The sequence below is a fragment of the Capricornis sumatraensis genome, chromosome 4, assembly GCF_032405125.1.
Source record: "Capricornis sumatraensis isolate serow.1 chromosome 4, serow.2, whole genome shotgun sequence".
Lineage (NCBI taxonomy): Eukaryota > Metazoa > Chordata > Mammalia > Artiodactyla > Bovidae > Capricornis > Capricornis sumatraensis.
The window spans coordinates 142,838,617-142,855,050 of NC_091072.1; the positions used below are offsets into that span (position 1 = coordinate 142,838,617).

The 16,434-nt window shown below is 37.3% G+C and overlaps 3 pseudogenes; all 3 read left to right on the plus strand.

Moving 5' to 3' along the window:
* The first annotated feature begins 1,840 nt into the window (after nt 1-1,840).
* LOC138078755 (taste receptor type 2 member 10-like) lies at nt 1,841-3,165 on the plus strand (annotated as a pseudogene).
* A 10,268-nt stretch (nt 3,166-13,433) lies between these two features.
* Nucleotides 13,434-14,597, plus strand: LOC138078756 (taste receptor type 2 member 9-like; annotated as a pseudogene).
* A 918-nt stretch (nt 14,598-15,515) lies between these two features.
* On the plus strand, nt 15,516-16,434 carry LOC138079087 (taste receptor type 2 member 8-like; annotated as a pseudogene).

Genomic DNA, 16,434 nt, shown 5'->3' on the forward strand with positions numbered 1-16,434 from the left:
GAATTGAATTGAATGAACTTTATTTATTTATTTTTATTTGTGGAATGGGATTTTTTTTTTAATTTTAGTTTTTTACTTTACAATACTGTATTGGTTTTGCCATACATTGACATGAATCCACCACAGGTGTACATGAGTTCCCAACCCTGAACCCCCCTCCCACCACCCTTCCCATATCATCTCTCTGGGTCATCCCAGTGCACCAGCCCCAAGCATCCTGTATCCTGTATCGAACCTAGACTAGCGATTCATTTCTTACATGATAGTATACATGTTTCAATGCTATTCTCCCAAATCATCCCACCCTCTCCCTCTCCCACAGAGTCCAAAAGTCTGTTCTTTATATCCGTGTCTCTTTTGCTGTCTCGCATACAGGGTTATCATTACCATCTTTCTAAATTCCATATATATGTGTTAGTATGCTGTATTGGTGTTTTTACTTCACTCTGTATAATCGGCTCCAGTTTCATCCACCTCATTAGAACTGATTCAAATGTATCCTTTTTAAAATCAATTTGTTAGTATCAACAAGATAACATGCTGTGAATTTGATTGGAATTGCACTGAATCTATAAATCATGTGGAGAAGAACTGGCATTTTGAAAATACTGAGTCTTCCTATCAATGAACATGGATCATTGTTACAATTATTTAGTTCTTTATTTTCATTTATCAGAGTTTTAGTTTTTCTCATAAACGTTTTGCACTTATTTTGTTATATTTATACCTATGCACTTTAATTTTTGGATGCTATGGAAATGATATTGTGTTTTTAATCTTAAATTCCTTGTGTTCATTGCTGGTGTATAAGAAAGCAATTGACTTTTTTCTCTTAACTTTATATCTTACTATGTTGCTATAATAATTACTTATTAATTTCAGGAGTTTTTTGATCACCGCTTTTGTATTTTCTACATAGATGTTCATGTCAACTACAGTAAAAGGTAGTTTCATTTCTTCCATCCCAACCGGTATACATCTTATTTCTCTTTTTTTCTATTGCATTAGCTAGAATTTCCAGTACATGCTGAAAAGGAGTGGTGAGAGAGGTTAACTTTGCCTTGTACCTGATATTGTTAGAAAAACTTTGAATATTTCAGCATTAAGTACAGTTCCAGCTCTAGGTTTGTTATAGTCTTCATCAGGTTGATCTTTTCCTCTATTATTAGTTTACTGAGAGTTTTTATCATGAATGAAAGCTGGATTTTATCAAATGAATTTAAGCAGCTTTTGATATATTGTGTGATTTTTTTTGTTTGTTTGTTGATATGATGTTACATTAAATGATTATCGAATATTGAACCAGTTTGCATACTCAGGCTTAATCCCACTTGTTTGTGCTATACAATTATTTTGTATACATTGTTGGATTTTATCTGCTAATATGAGGTTGAAAATTTTCACATCTATTGTCATGAGTGATACTGGTCTGTAGTTTTAGCTTCTAGCTTCAGTCTTTGTCTGGTTTTGGTATTATGGTAAGGCTGACCTTAGACTGAGTTGTAAAATATTCCCTCTGCTTCTGTTTTTTGAAAGAGACTAAAGAGAATTAGTACAATATTTCATAAATGTTTGTTAGAATTTACCAGTAACTCCACCTGTGCCTGGTGTTTTCTGTTTTGAAAGCTTATTGATTAGCTTTTTGATTAAAATAGATTTAGGCTTATTTGCATTACCTATTTCTTCTTGTGTGAGTTTTTTCAGTTGTTATTTTTCAAAGAATTGACAGAGTTCATCTAATTTAACAAGTTTGTGGACACAGAAATGTTTGTAATATTCCTTTAAATGTCCATGGGGTCAGTTATACCCCGTTTCACTTCTGGCCCCTTTTTTTCTCAGCATGGCTAAAGGTTAATCATTTTTATTGATCTTCTCAAAGAAGCAGCTTTTATTTCCTCATAGAGATAAAAGAATACTAATTTCAAACATCTCTTCTATACACTATTTTTGCTTTATATATCTAAACTGTTATTATTAACACAAAATAAATGACAGTGTTAATGCTGACACTGAAAAAGGTGAAGTTCAATTTTTCTTTCTATTCTCTGTGTTTTCTGTAGGCATATGCTTGTAACTCCTATTGTACAATCCAGGGTAACAAATGCAAAATAGTCTCAGGAGGACAAGTAGAATCCATGAAACAGAAACTTTTATTTGCATCTTAACAAATTGAGGAAGGTGCTCAGTCTGGACACACATTCTCTAGACTAGCTAAATTTTATAAACATAACTGGAGGGGTCTCCCTGAAGTTATTTTGGATTCCATCACAAGGCAGTAATGGGGGCACTTGCAATTCTTTATTAATGAAAGAGAAGAAAATCATTCTCCCATCAAGCAGCAGTATATGCCTCCCTCATTCTGCAGCAGGTAATTTAAGATTGATGGAACAGAAGTAATATTAGGGACTGGCAGATATACTGAGAAGGCCTCCTCATTTTTGTAGCAGTTAGTGAGTCAGTATTGGGGGTTTTAGGGGATGGATTTATTGGACTTGCATACTTCATTGAATGTGTGAAGAACAAGAAGTTTTCTATCAGCTTTATTCTCATGGGCTTAGCTACTTCCAGAATTTGCCTGATAGGGTTAACAACTACAGATGGATTTGTGAAGATTTTATTCTCCAGAAATGTATTCCTGTGGTTACCTAATTCACTGTATTACTTACTCATGGATAATTCTGAGTCCATCAAGTGTCTTTTTTTGCCACTAGCCTCAGCATCTTCTATTTCCTGAAGATAGCCAATTTTTCCCACCACATTTTTCTCTGGTTGAGGAGTGACATCAAAAGGGTTCTTCTCCTTCTGATGGGATACTTGCTTATTTCATGGTTAGTTACTTTTCCACTAACTATGAAGATAATTAGTGATACTAGAGCAAAGAATAGAAGCATAATCTTTTCAGTTGAAGTGCATAAAGGGGAATTCTTTAGAAACCAGGTTTTGCTCAATGTTGGAACCCTTCCCATCTTCATACTATGCCTGATTACATGTATCTTATTGCTCATTTCCCTTTGGAGGCACAACCAGAGGATGCTATTGAATACCACAGGATTCAGAGACCCCAGCACAGAAGCACATATCAAAGCAATGAAAGTTTTTATATCTTTTATCATCCTTTTTATCTTGAATTTTATAAGCATTATCATAGAAATATCATGCACCTAGAGCCAGACATCCTGGAATGTAAAGTCAAGTGGGCCTTAGAAAGCATCATTCCAAACAAAGCTAGTGGGGGTGATGGAATTCCAGTTGAGCTATTTCAAATCCTGAAAGATGATGCTGTGAAAGCGCTGCACTCAATATGCCAGCAAATTTGGAAAACTCAGCAGTGGCCACAGGACTGGAAAAGGTCAGTTTTCATTCCAATCCCAAAGAAAGCCAATGCCAAAGACTGCTCAAACTACTGGACAACTGCACTCATCTCACACGCTAGTAAAGTAATGCTCAAAATTCTCCAAGCCAGGCTTCAGCAATACATGTACCGTGAATTTCCAGATGTTCAAGCTGGTTTTAGAAAAGTCAGAGGAACCAGAGATCAAATTGCGAACATCCGCTGGATCATGGAAAAAACAAGAGAGTTCCAGAAAAACATCTATTTCTGCATTATTGACTATGCCAAAGCCTTTGACTGTGTGGATCACAATAAACTGTGGAAAATTCTGAAAGAGATGGGAATACCAGACCACATGACCTGCCCTATGGGTAGTACTACATAATCCCAAATATATACGTACACAAGTTATTATTAGAAATTCTCAGAACCAGCCTCCGCATTCTCCTTTCATTCAGTGTCATGGTTGAGAGATAAGGTCCCCTAGTTTTAACCTTTTGCTGAGCATATATTATTTTCTTGTTTGCCCGTTAACAGATTTCTTTTCAAGGGTCCTGGCTTATGGATAGGCCCCAATCTCGATTCTAGTCTTGTAGAGGCCAAAACTAGTTACCTCATCCTCCATACACACAATGCTTTAAAACTTCAGCTCTAATTTAAAATAGATTGCAAATGCTCCAAAGCTCTATTTTAAGTACTTGTTTTTCCCCTCTCAAAATGTGTACTTTCCCACCATTTTTGGCATCTAAAGGTTTTTCTTTCACTGACAGGTGGGTCATGAACTTAAAATAATTCTGAAGACTAGTTTTTCCATATTTTTATGTATTCTGGACTGATGGGATTTCTCTAGATGTCTGGTTTGCCAAGTTCTTTTTTCTGTTTCAATTTAATTGAGATAACACATTTGCCATATTCTTAAAAATAAAGATTAGTTGTCCTTTCCTAGTTTTATTTCCATTTTTCTTTTTTTTTGTAAATGAATTCAAAGCTATTTATTTTATGCCTGTTGATTTAGGTACATTCCACAGCATTGACAAATGGTTCATATATTGTCATTCAGCACAGAGTCCTGAGATATCCTTTGTAATTTCCTCTTAATTCCAAGATTATTTAACAGAATATTTTTCAGCTTTATGAGCTATGTTAAAGGCAATTTTTCATATTGATATTTTGATTTATTGGATTTGGGTAAGCAGTATATTTACATGATAGTTAGCCTAGGATAAGATTCATTTGGCCTAATACAAGATCTATTTTTGTGAATAGTCATGTTTACTTGGAAGAATTTTGATGCTGCTTATGATATCATGCTTATAATATTCATTAGAATATCACTGGATGAATTAGATGAATTGATCTACTAGATTAGATTCATCTAACTTTCATTAGACAAATCATGTTAATGATATTGTATCTCTATATTCATGTTGATTATGAATCAATCTGAAATAGATTATAAAAGTACATTCATAATGATTAAATTCTTTCATTTATAGCTGCATTTAACTTGAAACGATGTTGATAGTTATATTTGCTTCCATGCTCTTTAAATTATTATTATTATTATTAAACTCTTTGGTAACTCATGCAGGTTTTTACCTTGAATTTTATTTTTTCCATGTTTTTAACATGTTTTTTCCATGTTACAAATCTCTAATTCTTCACTTCACATTTATATATGTATTCACTTCACTTCATATTTATTATGTATTTTCCATCTGTTCGTTTTCAGTATCTATTTTTTCTTTTATTGTGTCCTGTAGAAAACAAATCTCTGATATTCAATGCTTTAATATTAGAATCTGAAAATTATGATCGAGTAAACATCTTTACACTTATTGTAATTAAATTCATATTAATTTTCTATCTTCTCATTTCTCTTTTTCTATTTCTCATGCTTTCTTCTAGATTTCCCCCTCCTTTGCTCTCTACTCAGTTCAGTTCAGAAACTCAGTCGTGTCCGACTCTTTGTGACCCCACGGACTGCAGCATGCCAGGCTTCCCTGTCCGTCACCAACACCTGGAGCTTGCTCAAATTCATGTCTATCGAGTAGGTGATGCCATCCAACCATCTCATCATTCGTCATCCACTTCTCCTCCTGCTTTCCGTCTTGCCCACCCAGCATCAGGGTCTTTTCCAAAGAGTCAGCTCTTTGCATCAGGTGGCCCAAATATTGGAGTTTCAGCTTCAGCATCAGTCCTTCCACTGAATATTCAGGACTGATTTCCTTTAGGTTTGACTTGTTTGATCTCCCTGCAGCCCAAGGGACACTCAAGAGTTTTCTCCAACATCCACAGTTCAGTTCAATTCGCTCAGTCATGTCTAACTCTTTGCAACCCCAACACCACAGTTCAAAAGCATCAGTTCTTTGGTACTCAATTTTCTTTATGGTCCAACTCTCATATTCATATATGGCTCCTGGAAAAACCATACCCTTGGCTAGATGGACCTTTGTCTGCAAGGTAATGTCTCTGCTTTTTAATGTGCTGTCTAGGTTAGTCATAGCTTTTCTTCTAAGGAGCAAGTGTCTTTTAATTTCATGGCTGCAGTCACCAGCAGCAGCAATCACCATCTGCAGTGATTTTGGAGCCCAAGAAAATAAAGTCTCTCACTGTTTCCATTGTTTTCCCATCTATTTGCCACGAAGTGATGGGACTAGATGTCATGGTCTTCATTTTTTGAATGCTGAGTTTTAAGCCAACTTTTTCACTCTCCTCTTTCACTTTCATCAATAGGCTCTTTAGTTCTTCTTCCCTTCTGCCATAAGGGTGGTGTCATCTCCATATCTGAGGTTATTGATATTTCTCCCTGCAATCTTGATTCCAGCTTGTGCTTCACTATTGATAGAAAATTTTCATATACTGATTTTAAAATATCACTCTCTTTATTTCAAATAAAATACTAAATTTGGCTTGCTATGCCTACTTCTAGTCCTTCCCATGCCGCATGATTTTATGGTGTGCAGTTCTAAAGTTTTACATTTATGTATTTATTTTAAATAACTTTTTATTGTAGTCAAATATAGACAATGTAACATTTTCCACTTTAACATTTTAAGTGTATAATTCTGTGTGGTATTGTTACATTTACAATATTGTACAACCATCACCACTATTTCCAAAACCTCTGTCACCCCAAACAAAACCTCTGTACCCTCTCAGCTGTAACTCTCTATTCTCCATCTCCCAACTTCCTGGAACCTCTAATCTACTTTCTGGCTTTATTAATTGATTTATTCTAGATACTTCATACAAGTAAAATCATATAAAATTTGTTCTTTTATGACTGGCTTCTCTCACTCAGCATAATGTCTTCATGTTATAGCATGTTTTGGATCTTCATTCCTTTTTGTGGCCGGGTAAAATTTCAAAGGTATTCCAAAATACCTTTGGTATTGTGAATATTCTGCAACACATATTAGCGTACAACTATCTGTGTCCCTATTTTCAGAATATGTCTGAAAGTGGAATTACTGGGTCATGTGGTAATTCCTCGGAGAAGGCAATGGCAACCCACTCCAGTACTCTTGCCTGGAGAACCCCACGGACTGAGGAGCCTGGTAAGCTGCAGTCCATGGGGTTGCTAAGAGTCGGACACGACTGAGCGACTTCACTTTCACTTTTCACTTTCATGCATTGGAGAAGGAAATGGCAACCCACTCCAGTGTTCTTGCCTGGAGAATCCCAGGGACAGAGGAGCCTGGTGGGCTGCTGTCTATAGGGTCGCACAGAGTCGGACACGACTGATGCGACTTAGCAGCAGCAGCATGGTAATTCCTATATGAAGTTTATATATATATATATATATATATATATATATATATATATATATATATATACAGTTGATTTACAATGTTGTGTTAACTTCTGTTCAGCAGCGAAGTGACTCACTTATGTGCTGTGCTCAGTTGTTCAGTCTTTTCCGATGCTGCAACTTCATGGACTGTGTACCCAACCAAGCTCCTCAGTCCATGGAATTCTCCAGGCAAGAATACTGGAGCGGGTTGCCATTTCCTCCTCCAGAGGATCTTCCTGACCCACAGATCAAACCTGTGTTTCCTGCATCTCCTATATTGGCAAGCAATTCTTTACTACTGCGTCACCAATTATATATGTTCTTTTTATATTATTTTCCATTATGGTTTATCCCAGGACATTGAATATGATTCTCTGTGCTATACAGTAGGACACTGTTGTCCATCCATTCCATGTGGAATAGTTTGCACCTAGTGACCCTAAACTCTCAGTCCATCTCTCCCTCACCCCTCTCTTCATTAGCAACATATTTAGCTTTTTCAGGAACCACCAAACGGTTTTGCCTAGTGGCTGTATCATTTTACATTCTTACATGAATGTATGAGGTTTCAAAGTTCTCCTATTCTCTGCAACTTTTGTTATTTTCTAGATTTTTTATTATAAGCATCCTAATGGGTGTGAAGTGATATTCTTATTTTATCAGCATTTCTCCAATGATTAATGCAAAGAAATTGAGGAAAACAATAGAATGGGAAAGACTAGAGATCTCTCCAAGGAAATTAGAGAGGCCAAGGGAACATTTCATGCAAAGATGATCCAGATACCAACAATGGTGATCACTCACTTAAAGCCAGACATCCAAGAATATAAAGTGAAAGGGCCTTAAGAAGCATCACTACGAACAAAGCTAGTGGAGGTGAAGAAATTCCAGCTGAGCTATTTCAAGTCCTAAAAGATGATGCTGTTAAAGTACTGCAGTCAATATGCCAGCAAATTTGGAAAACTCAGCAGTGACCACAAGACTGGAAAAGGTCAGTTTTCATTCCAACCCCAAAGAAAAGCAATGCCAAAGAATGTTCAAACTACTGCACATTGCACTCATCTCACATGCCACCAATGTAATGTTCAAAATTCTCCAAGCCAGGCTTCAACAGTACATGAACTGAGAAATTCCAGATATTCAAGCTGGATTTAGAAAAGGCAGAAGAACCAGAGATCAAATTGGCAACATTCATTGGATCAACAAAAAAGCAAGAGTTCCAAAAAAACATCTACTTCTGCTTCATAGACTATCCCAAAGCCTTTGACTGTGTGAATCACAACAAACTATGGAAAATTCTGAAAGAGATGGGAATATCAGACCACCTGACCTGCCTCCTGAGAAATATGTATGCAGGTCAAGAAGCAACAGTTAGAACTGGACAAGGAACAACAGACTAGTTCCTAACTGGGAAAGGAGTACAATCAGGACTGTATATAGTCACCCTGCTTATTTTACTTAAATGAAGAGTACATCATGAGAAATATCGGGCTAGATGAAACACAAGCTGGAATCACGATTGCCAGGAAAAATATCAATAACCTTAGATACACAGATGACACCGCCCTTATGGCAGAAAGCAAAGAACTAAAGAGCCCCTTGATGAAAGTGAAAGAGGAGAGTGAAAAAGCTGGCTTATATCTCAACATTCAAAAAGCAAAGATAATGGCATCCAGTTGCATCACTTCATGGCAAATAGATAGGGAAACAATGGAAACAGTGAGAGACTTTATTTTGGGGGGCTCCAAAATCACCACAGCTGGTGACTGCAGCCATGAAATTAAAAGATGCTTACTCCTTTGAAGAAAAGCTATGACAAACCTAGACAGCATATTAAAAAGCAGAGACATTACTTTGCCAACAAAGGTCCATCTAGTCAAAGCTATTGTTTTCCCAGCGGTCATGCATGGATGTGAGAGTTGAACCATAAAGAAAACTGAGCACCGAAATAGTGATGCTTTTGAACTGTGGTATTGGAGAAGAATCTTGAGAGTCTCTTGGACTGCAAGGAGATCAAACAAGTCAATTTTAAAGGAAATCAGTCCTGAATATTCATTGGAAGGACTAATGCTGAAGCTGAAGCTCCAATACTTTGGCCATCTGATGCGAAGAACTAACTCCTAGGAAAAGACTCTGATGCTGAGAAAGATCAAAGGAAGGAGGAGAAGGGTATGACAGAGGGTGAGATGGTTGGATGGCATCACCGACTTAATGGACATGAGTTTGAACAATCTCTGGGAGTTGGTGATGGACAGGGGGGACTGGCGTGCTGCAGTCAGTGGGGTCGCAAAGAGTCAGTTAAAAATGAGTGACTGAACTGACTGACTGACATTACCATATGAAAAACAGGTAGTGGGAATTTGCTATATGATGCAGGGAGCTCAGTGCAGTGCTCTGTGACAACCTAGGTGGGTGGGATGGGGTGGGAGATGGGAGGGAGGTTCAAGAGGGAGGAGACATATATATACCTATGGCTGATTCATGCTGATGTATGGCAGAAACCAAAGCAACATTGTAAAGCGATTATCCTCCAGTTAAATAATTTTAGTTTTTTTTAAATAAAATCATGTTTGGAGACTTCCCTGATGGTCTAGTGGTTAAGACATCACACTTCCAATTCATGGGGTGAAGGTTCAGTCCCCGGTCAGGGAGCTAAGATTCCATAGGCCTCTCGGTCAAAAAAACAAAACATAAAACAGAAGTAATATTTTAACAAATTCGAAAAAGACTTTTTAAAAATTTAAAGAAATAAAAAATAAAATATCTATGAATGTGTGTGGACACCAAATATTTATATTTTTAGTAGTTTTTAACATAAGTCTAGCTTTTCTTCTGGTTTGAATGCAAGTACAGTCACAGAAACATTAGCAGTACTTATAGTTTTTCACCTTCAGAAACCACAAATCATTATTGTGATAGTGATGTCATTATTAGGCCAGTAAATTACTCAGTCACATTAAAAATATAAATGCATATATTTGAATCTATCTGGATTCCTTTGAAATTCATATGTTTTTAATTTGTTTAAAAACATTACTCTGAGGAAATCATAGCCTTCACCTGACTCCCAAAGTTGTCCAGTAAAACAAAAATCGACTCCAAAGTCATTACTTACAAAACAGAAAGAGACTCACAGACTTAGAGAACCAAATTATGGCTGCTGAGCAAAGGGATGGAGGGACTGGATAGTTAGGCAATTTGGGATGGACATGCATGTGCGTGTTAGTCACTCAGTCGTGTCTGACATTCTGTGATTCCATGGACTCCAGCTCTCCAGGCTCCTCTGTCCATGGAATTCTCCAAGAGTACTGGAGTTGGTTGCCATTTCCTCCTCCAGGGAATCTTCCCGAGCAAGAGAGTGAACCTGAGTCTCCTGCATTGTGGGCAGATTTTTTACTATCTGGACCACAAGGGAAGCCCAGATGGACATGTACACACTGGTATATTTAAAATGGGTAACCAACAAGGACCTACTGTATCACATGGAACTTTGCTCAATGTTATATGGCAGCCTGGATGGGAGGAGAGCTGGCGGGGTGGGGGCGGGGTGTGGATACATGTATACATATGGCTAGGCCCCTTTGCTGTTCACCTGAATCTATTACAACATTGTTAATCAACTATACTCCAATACAAAATAAAATGATTTTTTTAAAAAGACTCCAAGTTCAAGCAAATAGATAAAACGGGCAGTTAGAAAAATTTATGAGAATATTTTTGCTGATGATTTGCCTCAATTTCAGTGAATATAGTGAGGAGTTTGGAATTGGGTGGAGGATAAAGTCAGCAACTATTCAAAAAATGAGTTCTTGAAATGTGAGTAGTAGGACAACATCCTCTTCTTGCCTTATAAATGTAGAGAGCTTAATGGGCTTCCCTGGTGGCTCAGATGGTAAAGAATCTGCCTGCAATGTAGAAGAGCTGGCTTCAATCCCTGACTTGGGGAGATCCTTTGGAGAAGGGAATGACTGCCCGCTCCAATTATTCTTTTTGAATAACTTTTAAAACTTGAGTGAAATAAATAGGAACATAGATCTTAACTAATAACAAACTTTAGAAGAAAAGAAAACATAAACATACTAACTTGAATAAAGGAATAAGTGGACATTGTCAAAAAGTTACAATAAAAAAATAGCTGTAGGCTCAGATGAAAAACAAATTCTACCAAACTTTTGAAGAGGAGATAGCTTCATCTGAGCCATTCTAGATTATATAAAAGAAAAAACAAACTTAAAAAAATTTTGTGAAGCAAGTTTTATGTTGCTACAAGAAACTGTCTGAACTCTAGAAAACTAATTTAATCCTGCCTCTTCACTTTGGGTTGTGAATATCAATATAAAAATCATCATAGAATACAGATATAGCCAACATTTCCCGAATATAATGGGATACCATGACTAGCAGATTTTATATCAGGAATGTAAGAATAAGCCAATATTAGGAAATCTGTCCAAATAATTGACTAGATTTATTAATCTAAAGAAAAAAATCATTTCCATAAACTTGGAAAAGATATTTCACTCGTTCTTAATTGCAACACCCAATAAAATAGGAATCCAATGATATGTAATAACATATTATTAATGGAGATTTGATAAGTTTGATCGTTCCCAAATGATGATGGAGCTAACGTTGGCAATTCTCCTGAGCATGAATTATTTTGTCCATATATTATGCTGTTAGAGCAAGAAATTTGGAGGATTCCATCTGGCCTTTTCACCATTTAGCTCTAATTCCATACATATGAGTGGCTTCCCTGGTAGCTCATATGGTAAAGAATCTGCCTGCAAGGCAGGAGATTCTGGTCAATCCCTGGGTCAGGAAAATCCCCTGGAGAAGGGAATGGCTTGCCTGGAGAGTCCCATGGACAGAGGAGCCTAGAGAACTACAGTCCAAGGGGTCCCAAAGAGTCAGACACAACTGAGCAGCTGACACTTTTGCTTTCACCATACATATGTAGAACAATGTGGGGATTTTTCTAGTTTTCATGGATTTTATTCCAATTATACATTTCAGTTCAGTTCAGTCACTCACTCATGTCCGACTCCTTGTGACCTCATGAACTGCAGCACGCCAGGCCTCCCTGTCCATCATCAACTGCCGGAGTCTACCCAAACCCATGTCCATTGAGTCAATGATGCCATCCAACCATCTCATCCTCTGTCATCCCCTTCTCCTCCTGCTCTCAATCTTTCCCAGCATCAGGATCTTTTCAAATGAGTCAGCTCTTCGCATCAGATGGCCAAAGTATTGGAGTTTCAGTTTCAACATCAGTCCTACCAATGAACACCCAGGACTGATCTCCTTTAGGATGGACTGGTTGGATCTCCTTGCAGTCCAAGGGACTCTCAAGAGTCTTCTCCAGCACCACAGTTCAAAAGCATCAATTCTTCTGCGCTTAGCTTTCTTTATAGTTCGACTCTTACATCCATACATGACTACTGGAAAAACCATAGCCTTGACTAGATGGACTTTTGTTGACAAAGTAATGTATGTGCTTTTTAATATGCTGTCTAAGCTGGTCATAACTTTCCTTCCAAGGAGTAAGCATCTTTTAATTCCATGGCTGCAATAATCACTGAATAAGCCCATGAGAACTACTTTGTCCTATTATGGTTCAATACGTATCCAATGTGAGCCTCTGTTTTTTATTGATATTTGGTGTCCTCAAGAATTAGTGTCAATTCAGGTTTAATATCCATTAACACCTCAAAGTTCTGAGTATTTTTCAGAATCATTCTAGTAAATGGCACCAAGGAAAGTCTTGAGAAGATCGGTAATGTAACCGTGTGGCAGTGCTGCAGGGCCATGAAAGGGCTCTGAATCTGTAAAATGGTTTAGGACTAGAAAACAGATAAAATTTGTGTCTTTCCCCTGTGGCAACTATAGTCGGTTTTTTGGCCCAGCAGATGCATAATTTCTCCTGCTGTAAAGATCAAGTAGGATTTTCATTGGCTACCTCTCTCTCATTCCTGAAGATGTCACGATCAATTAGTCTGAAATTATTGCTGTTAATTGTCTGCACTTTAAATTCACAATTATTTTTTAGCTCCAAAAACTGCATTTGTAGAAAATAGACCACAGTTTTAGGGAAACTCTTCAAGTTACTAGAGATGGTAATGATGCCACATCGCTAAATTAAAGCTTAGCCATGTTTTCCAAGTAACTGATTCTTTTTGAAGTCCCTGGCCAACATAGATTGATGAATCTAAAACACAAAGAGTTTAAAATGAAAAAGATGGTGCAAATACCAGAAATCAGATCCATTCTTATTTGCATTTTAGAGCTTTTCAATCATCACTACACATGAAAGGAATTATTGGCCTTGGTCAGTGAAGTCTTTGGGCAGTTCTAACTCAGAGCAGAACCGGCTATCTTCTCAACCTGAACACAACTGATATTGAAGGCAGATAAAAGATAACTGCAGCATGCCCTAAGTGGCAGACATATATACTATTCTTTACTGGACAGCTGAAAGTCAGTCATCATCAGTAGATAATCTAAATCAGAATGCTCTGCTGATATACCAGGTACAATGGAGGCAATATATATGTTCTTGATTACTGGTGAGTGGATGATAGGAATTTGGGGAAATGGATTCATTGTACTGGTAAACTGCAGTGGCTGGCTCAAAAAGAGAGCTGTCTCCTTGACTGAGGTCATCCTGGTCAGCCTGGCCACCTCCGGAATCTGTTTTTTGTATGTGATATATATGGATGGTTTTATTATGGTACTCTTTCCAGATACATACAGGCATGGTGAGATGATGAACATTTTGGATATTTTCTGGACAACTTGCATTCATTCAACTGTCTGGTTTACTTCGTGCCTCAGCGTCTTCTATTTACTCAAGATAGCCAGTATATCCCACCCAGTTTTCCTCTGGCTGAAGCTGAAGATGAACAGGGTATCCTTGGGATTCTTCCGATGTCCTTTCTCATCTCCTCAATTGTTAGTGCTTTACTGAATAATGATTCATTTTATAACGTCAGAATCAATAATGAAGCAAACATTATTTAGGAATTCAAAGTAAGTAAAATCCCAACTGCTTTCAAATTGATTATCCTGAACCTGGGGGCTATGGTTCCCTTTATTCTTTGCCTGGTCTCACTTGTCCTTTTATTTTTCTCACTTTAACACACCAAGCAAATGAAACTTCATGCCGCTGGGTCCAGAGACCCTAGCATAGAGGCCCACATGAGGGTCATAAAGACAATAGTCATCTTTCTGGCTCTTTTCATTATGTACTATGCAGTTTTTCTCATTGTAACATCTAGCTTTCTGATTCCTCATGGAAAATTGGAGCTGATGTTTGGTGGCCTAAGAGCTGCCATTTTCCCATTGAGCCATCCATTCATCTTGCTAATGGGAAACAGAAAGCTGAGGGAGGCTTTTCTGAAGGTGCTGGGGATTGTGAAGGGTTTCCACAAAAGAAGGAAATATTTTGTTCCCCAGAGAATCTTGATATAAGCAGAAAGAAATCAACAAAAGGGTCTCTCCCTTTTCTCAGTTTTTTGCATTCCATTTTTATTATGTGCCATTGGAAATCATTCATATCTACCATTATTCTAAATACTTCTTCTTGTTTCTGTCTTGAATAATTTTGAATCTAATGTTATAATGGAGCCAGATGCGTTTATCTTCACAGGAAAAATGAATCTAAACCTCACATTCACACTTCACACCATTGCCTAAATGCAAACATGTTCTACTTCTTTCTGCCTCTTACTGGTAAAGGCCTTGAACTCAATGATAAACTCAATAAGAAGAATTTCAAGTACACAGGCTGTGGGGAAGAGAGTTTAAAACACATAAAATCAATCATGTAAACTAGTTTTGTATCATGACTAATTTGTATCTGACTGCACTCTTTCCAAAACTAAAATCCATTTTCACAAGGAGACTTGACTTGTGAGAAATTTATAATCTATAGTGATGAAAATGAAGTTTCATTTACACATTTTGACTTTTATTAAATGGGTGTTTATGTTTGCCTTTTTGTGCCTCCCTATTTGAAATTCAGCTTGACCCATCCAAATTGCAGAACTTAATAGCAAGAAGCCTATTGCAAATTCATGAAATATAATCTCTTAATTTGCATGAGATCAATTTCAGCAAGACATTTCAGTTATCATTCAGTCAGGGGTGATAATTATAATTTACCCAGGCTACAAATCTGGTCATGCTGTTTGCAATAATCAGATGGCTTATTCTTCACAAATATAGAGGAGATTCTGTTTCAGAGGAGAGCTTGGAACTTTCAGAGGATATCAAAGTCAAAATAATGGCAAAGGAAAAAAAAATCATTCTACGATTTGAAGAATGTATTTGTCATGCTCTGCTGGTCATCTTGCAGTAATATTTGAGATTAGGGTGGTCTCTCTCGACATGTTCAGTATAGAAGACCACATCTTTCTGACCATAACGACTGCAGAATTCATCATAGGAATGTTTGTGAATGGATACATTGGACTAGTAATGTATACTGATTGGATTAAGAAGAAAAAGATCTCCACAACTGACTACATCCTCTCCAATTTAGCTCACTCCAGAATTTGTTTGCTTTGTGTAACGGTACCATACTGGCACTCTACCCAGGTGTTTATGAAAATGAGAAAATAAAGGTAGTTCTTAATATCTTCTGGACATTCACCAACTACTTAAGTATGTGGTTTGCCACCTGCCTCAATGTCTTCTGTCTCTTCAAGATAGCCAATTTCTTCCACCGACTTTTTCTCTGGCTGAAGTGGAGAATCAAGAGGGTGTTTCACTGGAGCCTGCTGGGGTCCCTGGCCATTTCCATGTTGATCAGCCTTATACAAGCAACATTAACAAATTCTGATTATGAATTTCTCAAAATTGAAAACATAAAAGAAACGTCACCGAATTGTTCCATGTGAGTAAAATTCAGTACTTCAACCCACTGACACTGTTTAACTTGTCAGCAATTATTCCATTTACTGTGTAATTGATCTCATTTTTCTTTTTAATTACATCCCTATGGAGACACAGCAAACAAGTGAAATCCAGTGTAACAGGCGCCACAGACTCCAGCACAGAGGCCCACGTGGATGCCATGAAAACAGTGACCTCATTTCTTTTCTTCCTTTTTGTATACTACCTGGCCTGTCTTTTGGCAACATTTAGCTACTTTATGAAAGAAAGCAAGTTAGCTATGATGTCTAGAGAGATTATAGCAATTCTTTATCCCTTAGGTCACTCACTGTTTTTAATTGTTGGAAATAACAAGCTGAGGCTGGCAGCTGTCGGGATGCTGAGATGTGGGAAAACAGTCTGCATGATGTAA